General features: G+C 44.9%; 1 protein-coding gene across 1 annotated transcript in view; it reads right to left on the minus strand.

Moving 5' to 3' along the window:
- Positions 1 to 11,057, minus strand: part of SMAD9 (SMAD family member 9) — a 76,906-nt gene extending 65,849 nt beyond the window's left edge. Inside the window, exon 1 of the mRNA XM_053563932.1 lies at positions 10,880 to 11,057. The gene's annotated coding sequence lies outside the window, so the exon portion shown is untranslated. The remainder of the gene's footprint in view (positions 1 to 10,879) is intronic.
- Between the last annotated feature and the right edge of the window lie 338 nt (positions 11,058 to 11,395).

Consider the following 11,395-nt stretch of genomic DNA (forward strand, 5'->3'; position numbering starts at 1 on the left):
TCTGCAGGTGCCCAGAGCCTCAGAGACACCCTCAAAGGAATGGGGCACAGAAGCTGGGCCCCAGGAAAAGCAAAGCTGCAAGACCGCCCCCCGGGCAGATGCCACCTTCCAGCTGGCTTCTATTCAGCTTTACCTAACGAGGTTTCTCTGATGAAAGAGCCGTGCTAGTTAACAAAGCCATTTTTTTCCTTAAATTAAAATTTCATCACCATTGACTTCCACACTCCAGAATCCTCAGATGCAATGGGCTCAAATGTGAACATGGAAAGTATCCGGGGCGGGAAGAGAGAGGGCTGCCAGGGCAGAGCGCCGGGGACTCACAGGGCAGTCAGAGTGCTCTGTGCGGCACCCCAGCAGCCAGTGCCTGCCCCTGGCCGTTAGTCCGGACTCACAGGCTGCAGACGGGGAGAGCGAGCCCCAGGGCAAACTCTGGGCTGTGGGTGATGACAAGGTGCCACTGTGGGTTCACTGGTTACAACTCACGTGCCACACTGGCGGGCGGTGCTGCTGTGGGGGCAGGGAGGCCGTGCAGGTGTGGGGGCAGGGTTTTTGCAGACACTATCTGCATCTCCTGTTCAATTTCACCGTCAACCGAAAACTGCCCTTAAAAATAGTTTAATAATTTTAAAAAAAGAATGTAACTTATTCATTTTCCTTTTATTATTATTATTATTATTTTTGTTTTCTGAGATACAGTCTCACTCTCCCGCCCTGAGTAGAGTGTTGTGGTGTCACAGCTCACAGCAACCTTAAACTCTTGAGCTCATGTGATCCTCTTGCTTCAGCCTCTTGAGTAGGAGGGACTAGAGGCCCCTGCCACATGCCTAGCTAGTTTTTTAGTAGAGATGGGGTCTCACTCTTGCTCAGGCTAATCTCAAACTCCTAAATTCAAGCAATCCACCTGCCTTGGCCTCCCAGAGGATTACAGGCGTGAGCCACCACACCCGGACACTTATTAGTTTTCTTAAAATACCATCCCCCCCCAATCCTGTTTGCCAAGAGCACTCTAACCACTCCTCTGCCCCCCACCTTGCCTCAGAAAAACTTCACAGAAACTGTCTTCCTTCCTGTTCCTCAATCCCACTTAACAGGTCCCAAGTCCTGCTGACGGGCCCTGCACATGCTCCCTGGGTAGCTCCTCTGCCAGACACCCACAAGGAGTCCACTCCATCTCAGGCATCTGCCTCCCACTGTGCCCCTCGCCAGCTCATCCCCCAGAAAGCTCCTCCTGGGAGGTTCCCCATGGAGTCCCATGCCAAGAGTTGATCCCATCACAGTCCTTCGTGACATCCTGCCGTGACACTAAAGCCAAATGGGACAGTCATTATTTCTGTGAATTGAGATTGAAGTGGTGTATTTGTGCTTTTAAAACATTTCCCCTAAATTTCTTCTGTGAGCCTATACTTATATATTTTACATATTTTTGAAAGCCCCAGTAAATATCATGGGAGTGGTGGGGTGTGCTGTGCCTAATGCCTGGACATCAATGTCAAACAAGGCTCTTCATAACCTGACCTCTTCAAACTCCCTGCCGGCCTTGTGGCTTCTTGCTTCCTTTGCCCATCCTACCTCTTTCCCTGCCCAGAGGCCTCTGTGCAGCTGTGTCCTGCTCCTCCTCCAGGCAATCTCCCCGGCAGTCCCCAGGCATGCCACATCATAGCCTGCACCAAGGAGCGCCGGGTCTAGCGCTCAGGCAGCCATCAATAAACGCTGAATGGACGAAGGTAAAATCCAGTTTTATCAGTAACATTAACTATTGTGTTATAAAGCCCTATGTTTTCCGTCTAACTTCTGACCTAAAGCCCACTGCTTTGCTAGCATGCTGCAATAACTTCTCCTGGAAGGCAGAATTATATACTGTATTCCCTACTTCTATGCACTGAACAGTCTACTTAAAGTGATGATATATAGAGCGCCGCCTGTATGTGAATATCTGCAAGGTGTTAAATGGCTGGCAATAACATTTTAACTGTTGTTGTTTAAAGGTGTGTGGACAATTTTAAATGTCTCACAGATGCTGTGTGTGAGATGGCGAAGCCTGCCTAAAGGGTGGAGTTCATAAACCAAGGGCCAAGAATCACTAATAAGCTATGTTGTGGACTGCTGTTCCGGGAAGCTCAGATTGTCAACTACCAGATTCATCTGCCATCAGTGCAGAGACGGTGTGTCACCTGCCTCTCCCCCCTTAGCTGGGCGTGAACGTGGCCATCTGGAGGCACGCATACACTTCACTTTGTCTCCACTCTCCTCCAAATACTCTTCTGATTATGTGATTAGTTCTCTTCTGATCACAGGCTGAAACTGAAGAGTTCTTCTCTGCTTACAGATTAAAGTCCAATTCCTTATTCTTCCTTCCGCTTTGCCCTAAAAACCCCAACATACTTAGGGAAAAGCAAGGGAGGAAGCTGAAAGAAAAAACTAAGTGTATCAAGCACCAAATATAAAGCAGACACTATCCTAGCAGGTAAGGATTCAAGACAAGACATGGTCCTTCCCTCTACAATATTATGGTCTACAGAAAGAGACAGAACTCCAAACACATTATCACCAGGCAGGTGACAGGTTCACTTTCTTTTTTTTTTTTGAGACAGTCTCACTTTGTTCCCTGGGTAGAGTGCTGTGGCGTCACAGCTCACAGCAACCTCAAACTCTTGGGCTCAAGTGATTTTCTTGCCTCAGCCTCCCGAGCAGCTGGGACTACAGGCCCCTGCCACAGGCCTAGCTAGTTTTTTTCTATTTTTAGTAGAGATGGGGTCTCATTCTCGCTCAGGCCAATCTCGAACTCCTAAGTTCAAGCAGTCCACCTGCCTTGGCCTCCCAGAGTGCTGGGATTACAAATGTGAGCCGCCATGCCCAGCCTCGACAGGTGCACTCTTAAACCTATACTAGAAGAGTTTACTCCAAGTGGCCTGAGAGCCCCACCGCCAGCTGAAAGGGCTGGGGTTGTTTTCCTGTAGGACAGGCCATGAAAACTCATCCTTGAACCAACAGAGGATAACGGAAATACAAAGGCTGGCTCTTCCTCCTGAAAGACTCAAGAAAACAGTACAATTTCACAGCCTAGGCAATGTCCTCAGCATTCTTAAGTTCTCACGGCAAGAATCTCTATTTCTTTTATGCCTTCTATTTTACCTCTACTCGTATTCCTAAGCCCCCAATGGGATCATTCTCATGTCATTATCCTTGACAAAAGTTAACTCAAAATTCACACATAGTAACAATGGAAGCCTAATCAGGAAAAATACAGTCATTCCTGGGTATCTGTGGGGGAACTGGAACCAGGACCCCCGAGGATGCAAATATCCACAGATACTCCAATCTCTTACATAAAATGGTGCATTTACATATAACCCACCATGTCCTCCTTATATTTTAAAACATCTATATAGGGTGGCACCTGTGGCTCAAGGAGTAGGGTGCCGGTCCCATATGCTGGAGGTGGCGGGTTCAAACCTAGCCCTGGCCAAAAACCAAAAAATAAAATAAAATAAAATAAAAAAATCTCTATATTACTTATTATATCTCATACAACATAAATGTCATGTAAACGTATGTTATATGTGTTGTTTTTTATTTGTTAGCGTTTTGATTGGGTTTTTGGAATATTTCTGATTTGTTTGAATATGTGGATGCAGAACCAGCTGTGTAGAGAAATAAACCCCCAAATGCTACAGTTTGGGGAAGTGAGAAACTTTGGTTTGGGGGAAACATTTTGGTATTTGCTTTCCTGACTTCTTTTATTCTCTTTAACTAGGCTACACAATCCTGGAGACCAGGATTTTATTTTTGTTTTGTTACTGTATTTTGTTGTGTGTTCTCCAGGGCCTGATTTGGGGCCTCCTAGGCAGTTCAGAGTAAGTAAAAGTTGAATGAATAACCTACATTAACTCCATAAATTTACAAGGCCTACCTTCTAGTGTAATTGCCACATCCACAAAGTCCCAACCTTTTAAAATCCCAAAATGTACTTGGCACAACATATTGAAAAAACAAAATTGTGTATTTAGCATATCTTGCAATAAATTTAGATACAATGACAACAGGAAGCAAAAAAGGTGCTGCTCCTCTGAAATAATACTTAGGCTCCAATTTGTCACTGTTACAAATACAGCCAACACCTAATGACTGCACATAATTAGTCAACAACACATAATCAGTCAATAAGCTGTAAAGAAACCAGTTATGTCCATAAAACTTTGTCTTTGACAAAGATCTGATCAAATTCCTATACCTAAAACCAAAATCCTGCTTTTGTTGTGTGTTCTCCAGGGCCTGATTTGGGGCCTGGAGAAAACAAAGAATGACATAAATGCATCAACAAGAGAAAGAAAAACACATGACACTTAAAATCTTTTGACCTTAACACGTTTTCTTATCCTACACATTCATTACCAGCATGCTTGGCTCCCAATAACCACTCATACCGTTAATAATAATCCCCCATATTTAATCACTGCCTGGTGGTCCCACTTCATGAACAAGTTGTGCTCAATCCTATGTAGTAATTTGAAAACTGGAATTCATTTTCCCATAGAAGCAATGTTATGAGTCCTTACGTGCTTCCCTGGCCAGCCTCTGAGACCCGCTTAACGCACAATGCAGGTGCCTTTAACACTGCAAACAGCAGGCCAGACATATGACATCTGCCTTTGGCATCTGCCAGTCTGCTTTCTACAGCATTCCCGTCCCCACACTCTGGTGCCCTTGAACCTGGGCAAATGCCCAAGCTTTAAAATGACTTACTTCCTTCTTCCCGCTTCCTCCAAGCCAAATTCCAATTCTCTGTGTTCCTCAGTAAAGAAAAGAGCAAGAATTTATGGATTTATAATGAAAGGCAAGGGGTAGGAGAAGTCAAATATTCTACCCTCAGGTGGGAAACTGATGAAATCTCTGAATCCTTTTCCTGGATATCATTATTTTCTGACACATGGTACCACCCAGTTGGTTAAATTCAGATACAAGATTTCAGAAAACAACTCCTGTGACTTCAGTTGGACACTACCATCCTTCAAACTTTCCTTAAAAAAAGATTTGCAAATCTACTTAAAACCTGCGATACCCCACGAGTACTTAGGACAAAATCCTTAAAGGACTACATTAACCATTTCACAATTACTGCCTTTTGTAAAAACAAATCAAAACATACACACACAGTAACCGAATCCAAACACACACACACACACACACACACACACACAGAGTGACCAAAGTAAATCTGTATTTGATACGATTCCAAGCAGTTTAACAGATTGGAAGTGAAAAGCATTAGGCTGGGTGGAAGAAGATACTCCATAAATTAAAGCAAGGCTTGAAGGCAAATGGCCTGCTCTATCCAGGGATGTGGCTCTATCCAGGGATGTTAATGAACTTAAGCTGTTGTTACCTCACCATGTTCACACTTTCACTATTTCCAAACTCTAAGTTGTCACCTCAATCTAGAATCCTCAATGTCATCAATACATCTGGGTGGCATCACAACCACACGCTACTATCCAGATTCCCTTGTCCAATGGTAGAAAACTGGGAACTGGAGTCCTGGTTATCCCTGATACTCCCCATATTTGTCAACTGAAGCCTGCTTTTCACGACTGTGGCACTAAACCTTCTTCTTGATTGAGCAATGTGTGTTTCTTACTTATAATCCTTCAGAATTAAATTTTAAAAAGAAGAAAAGGAAGTGATCAGACATTAAATATTACATTTTCCCAAGAGGAAATTCATGTAAAAATCATCCCCAACAGTGATATCACCTAATCAGAATACCAGCAAAGAAAGAACAAGAGAGAAAAAAGTTTGATATTTTATTTATTTATTTATTTGAGACCAAGTCTCACTATGTAGTCCTCAGGAGTGTGCTGTGGCATCACAGCTCACAGCAAAGCTCAAATTCTTGGGCTTACGTGATGCTGTTGCCTCAGCCTCCCAAGTAGTTGACACTACAGGCACCTGCCACAATGCCCAGTCATTTTTTTGTTGCACTTGTCATCGTTGTTTACCAGGCCCAGGCCATGTTTGAAGCCACTAGCCCCAGTGTATGTGGCCAGCACCCTAACCACTGAGCCACAGGTGCCGGGCCTGATATTTTATGTTTTTTAAAACATGATAGAAAAATATCAGAACTATGTAGGTCTCCTTTACATTTATATTATAAGTTAAATTTTTTTTAATTAAATATGGGCTGGAAAATGAAGAAGTACCACAATCTTTTCAATGACTTCCGAAGTGCTAAATATGTGCGCACACATATTTATAAATCTATTTCTTAATATTTATGCCTTTCAAGTTGTGAATTTAAATTTTAAATGAGAGTCTTTGATTCTTAGAAAATTGGTTTTGAGTTGATTAGAGCTTCTCAATGAAAACTGTATGATGGAATATATTACACAGGCATGGTATTTACATACAAATTCTATTGTTCACATCATTTACTCCATTAATACTGAATCATTAAATATAACAGAATGTATTTTAAGATGGAATGTGGTCTTGGTATTTGTTAGGTGATATACCCAGCAAGGCACAGAAGGAAGATTCAGCTGCCTGACAAGGCTGATAACAAGACCCTTTATAGACCCAACCTGAAGCTCATCTCAGTAACCGTCTGCTTTTCTTTAGGGAGCATAATTTGAAACATATACACTAAAAACAGTATCAATTTTTATGTGCCTATCGGTAAGGGGGTGGAACCAGCATATCGCGTTAGCAATTTTCTCTGGAATCCCATTAGGTTCATTGTGGTAGCCATATCACATTAAAATCTGTTTTTCTACTAAATGGCTTCCATTGTGTATTTAGTGAATCTGATATGGAAAATTGCTAATGCAAAAAGAGTATCATAGAAGCTTTCCTGACTGTAATGCTCAGCCACAATATTCAGAAGGCAGCTCCAATGAGCTGAGGGGATTTCAGGCCTCTTAATGAGTCCTCAGCTCAAGTTCAACACTGGCTTCTTGAAAGATATACCTTTAAGACTTATTTTAAAGGGTGAAAGGCTTTTACAGATTTTATTTCAGAAGAAACCATGGGCTCGGTGGAAAGATCTGTCATTTAAGTCATATTCATTGACTGAGTACCATGACAGGGACGAAGGTCAGCAGTCAGGGAATGAGAAAGATACAGGACACATGGTCCCTTCCTGCAGGGATCTTGCAGGGATTGTAAGGAAAAGAAAGAAATTAGAAAACAAGTAACTTAATGCAAGACAAGAAGTGACAAGGGTGAAAATGCAAAGAGCCACAGGAGCTCCAAGGAGAACACATCTGGGACCGGGGTCATCACAGAAGTTCTGTGAAGGCCGCACCTGGACAGAACGTTCAGATGAAGTCTGAGGATGCGGTGGGAGCTGGCGAAGCACAGCGGGCGTCCTTAGCGGGCATCCTAGGCCTCCGCATGATTGAAAGGGCACAGGAGAGGAAAGCCAGGCTAGGTGGGGAAACTACCATTTACTATTTCACTCGCAGCATAAAATATGGAAGGACTGGAAAGGTAAACCTGGAAAAGTGGTTTGGAGTCAGCTTGAGGCTGATCCCGAAGGAGGGCAGAGCATGAGGCAAACAAGTGTGACTGGGGTGTTCAGCGAAGTTCAGGGCTGGGAAGTGTCAGGACGCAGACCACAGAGGAACATCCGGTTTTCGTGAGTGAAGTGACTTCTAATGACTTTTAACAGGTATCTCAAAATCTTACCAACATTAGTTGTCGCAATTTTTTTTTTAGTTTTTTGTAGAGACAGAGTTTTACTTTATTGCCCTCGGTAGAGTGCCGTGGCCTCACACAGCTCACAGCAACCTCCAACTCCTGGGCTTACGCGATTCTCTTGCCTCAGCCTCCCGAGTAGCTGGGACTACAGGCGCCTGCCACAACGCCCGGCTATTTTTTTTTTGTTGTTGTTGTTGCAGTTTGGCCGGGGCTGGGTTTGAGCCCGTCACCCTCAGGATATGGGGCTGGCGCCCTGCTCACTGAGCCACAGGCACCGCCCAGTTGTCACAATTTTTTTAAGAGACATATAGCTGGGCGTAATGGTGGGTGCCTGTAGTCCCAGCTACTTGGGAGGCTGAGGCAAGAGAATCGCCTAAACCCAAGAGCTGGAGGTTGCTGTAAGCTGCGACGCCATTGTACTCTACAGAGGGCAACAAAGTGAGACTCTTGTCTCTTAAAAATAAATAAATAAATGAATAAAATTGTCCACAAAAAAAAAGAGAGAGAGAGACATAATTTACAGGAATATTTATCTTAAAAGATTAGCTTATTGCTAAGGATATTTTTTGGTTATGTCCTTACTCATGACATGGACATTCACCAAAACAACACAAAACGTCATGAAAATGCTCACACTATTAAAAGTACTTATGAGTTTACTGTTTGCTTTTTCTTTTTTTTTCTTGTTTTGCTTTAGAATGACTTTTCAACTCACTAGCAACAGTAACTAAGGAAATATAAATCCAACAGCTTAGAATTACAACTATTTGAGGATATTCATCCTCTCAACGTACTGCTATATTTACTGTTTTATTCTGGACACTTCCCCATTTCTGAATTCCTCTCTAAATGTTCAAAGAAATAAACAAAAAGTCTGTGCCAAGCTTCGTCAAAGCTTTAAAATTTAATGTAGTATGTTTTGCAAATTAAAAAAAACCCACGTGTTTGTCATAACCTCTACCTTCCTTTAAATCAGAGTACATTCTATGGGTAAGTATTATTTCCAACATACTAAGGCAAAACAGTTTCAAATGTTGTCTTATTTGTTGCAGAGGGAATGTCAGACATAACCTAGTTGTCACTAACTAAACACCATTCCTTCAATTTTGCAAAGCACATTGAACTCTCATTAATCAGAATTTAAGGACTTGCAAAAATGAAAATGAATATTTTCATCTTAATACATTTTTTTCTCCTCCACTGGCCACAAGATCAGAAAAGATAAACAAATTTATCAGTTGTTTATTACTTATATATATCCTTAGTAATTTTTCATTAAAAGCCAAAATTTTTCTTTCTTATCCCATATCTTGGGCAATCGGAGACCTAGTACCTGACATCTGTGAATATTTTCTAATTTCTCATTAACTGGGGATATGTAAGTAAAAACAAACTTTAAAAAAGAAAAATCAAACAGTTCACTGTAACTTTAAAGGACTGGGGACAAAGATGTAGTTGTAAAGTTCTTAGAGGTTTAACCTAAAATCTGTTTACATCTTTAATTTTTGGTAAACACTGTGCTAATAGAAATGTGTTTTCTCAGATGAAGGATATGCTGGCACTCTCTTAAGCATAGCTTGAAACCACAGAGTTCAAGCATAAAACAACTCTGACAAAGATAGCCAGTCAAGCGTAAAAATGGGAGTTGGTTGTGTCAGAATACATTAAGAGGCTGAAGGCTGTCTAGTAAAGACAGTTGTCTTGCTGTAAATCAAAGTGATTAAGATCACTAAAAGTTATTTTTCTTACTCATCATTTGAAATTTGCCATCTTACAATTAAAATGCTCCTTATCTGTAAACTGTCCCATCATTTTCTTCTCTACAGTGTTCTTCTTGGATAATCACAAACTTTAAAGCCGTCCAAAACTGTGTTCACGGTTTCCTACAAGCATAGGGACACTCATTTATTGCATCCTTGTCTATTTGGAGTTGAGAATGTTTGGGTTTTCTTTTTACTGCCTTCTTAAATATAGATCGCTATTTTTAAAATGTAAACATCCCATGGCATTCCCTCACACTGACAGGAATCCTCAGGCCAGAGATACAGGCCTGCAGCAGTCACATTTTACTCACCCAGACAGATGCCACGGATGCTGTTACTGCAAAGGAGCATAGGAGAAAGCACTGTGATGACTTTACAGTCAGACTTTATTATTTTTTTTAATTTTTTTTTATTAAATCATAACAGAACCTACATTTCCAAAAGATCATCCAAGGTATCTCACAAGCCCCCGAAATGGTACTTGTGAATCAGATCTACTAAAAGCAATGCGCGGCGTCCTGCTGGTGTGTATCCGCCTGTGAATTACTGGCTAAAGAATTTACACATCATTTTATTCCCAAACTAGATTTGTATCATTGGTAAGCTATTCTCAATCCAGAAATAAATCAACGGGGTACCTCTGAACTATCATTTCACATTTCCACGGCCAAGAGTAGGAAGGGAGGAATGGTAACGGGAAGAGTTGTCAGCAATTAGCCATCCATAAAAACGTCTCCCCGCGCCGCTCCTTCGGAGCACAGAGCTGGCGTCAGGGAGTCTCCTGTGTCTGTTCCCACCTCGCCCCCCTCCGCTCCGCGGAAAGCTGGCACCGAACGGCCGGCGGAGGAAAAGACAAACACCCCGGCTCCGAGCACAGTCCCAGCGCCAGCGCAGGGACCAACTTTCTGTTTCTTCACTTCGCGAGCAGCAAAGGTAAGCAAAGTAAACAGCCTATGAAATGGAAGGTCGGCGAGGCCACTCTGTTCTGGCGAGTTTTTAAATCGCTCCCAAAGAATCGCAATCACTACCCCCGGCCCCCGGCCAATCTGTCTGCTGTCCACGCTCTCCAGCCACAGCGGTTACTCGGCTCCCAGTGGGGATCCGCACGACGCCCGTCCTGGGCGCTGGGCATCCCTGCCCACGCCCTGGGCCCAGGCGGGTCCCAGGTGCCAGCGGCCCAGGCAGATGCAGGCGCGAGAAAGGCGCGCGGCGCCCGAGATCTGGGCTGTCCCCTCTGACCTCTCGCCCAGCCCGCGCCACGCCACACAGGCTCCACCGAGAAATACAGGGAGGCAGAGTACAAAGAGCCCAGCCACACACCTAGGAACCTCAAGACTTCCTTGTGTGGAAGCAAAACTTAGATCCATACGCAACACACACAAGCACAGCCCCAGCGCGCGGCCGCCGAGGGCATCTCTTACCTGTCCCCGCGATGCCACTCATAGTCCCCCCGCCCCCGCAGTGGCTCCCCGGCAGCCCGCTCCGGCTCCGAGCGCCGCGCACTCACTGCCCGGCTGCGCGCGCCCAGCGGCTGCAGCGGCGGCGGCGGCGGCGGGGACCGAGACAGGGGCTGCAGCGGCGGCGGCGGCGGCGGCCCCAGCCGGCGTCAGTCAGACTGGAGCCGCGAAGCCTCCTCGCCCGTATTAGTGCGCCGACCTGGAAAGCGGCCAGGGAGCCCTGCTCGCGGCCCGCCCCCTCCCGCCCCCTCCCGCCGCCGCGGGGCGCGCTGGCAACTCCGCCAGCCGGCAAGCAGGGGCGGCGCGGGCCCCGCGGCCACGTGCGCGGAAACCTGCGGCGGGGCGGGAGGTGGGACGCGCCTCGCTGCGGCCGGCCGCGCTGGGCCCCCAGCCCTGGCTGCCCTCGCTGTCCTCCTGCGCGACCCCAGGCTGCCCTCCTACCCGCGATCACGCCGCCTGGTGGGGCCGCGGTGGGGAGGC

Source organism: Nycticebus coucang, chromosome 15 (assembly GCF_027406575.1).
Source record: "Nycticebus coucang isolate mNycCou1 chromosome 15, mNycCou1.pri, whole genome shotgun sequence".
NCBI lineage: Eukaryota > Metazoa > Chordata > Mammalia > Primates > Lorisidae > Nycticebus > Nycticebus coucang.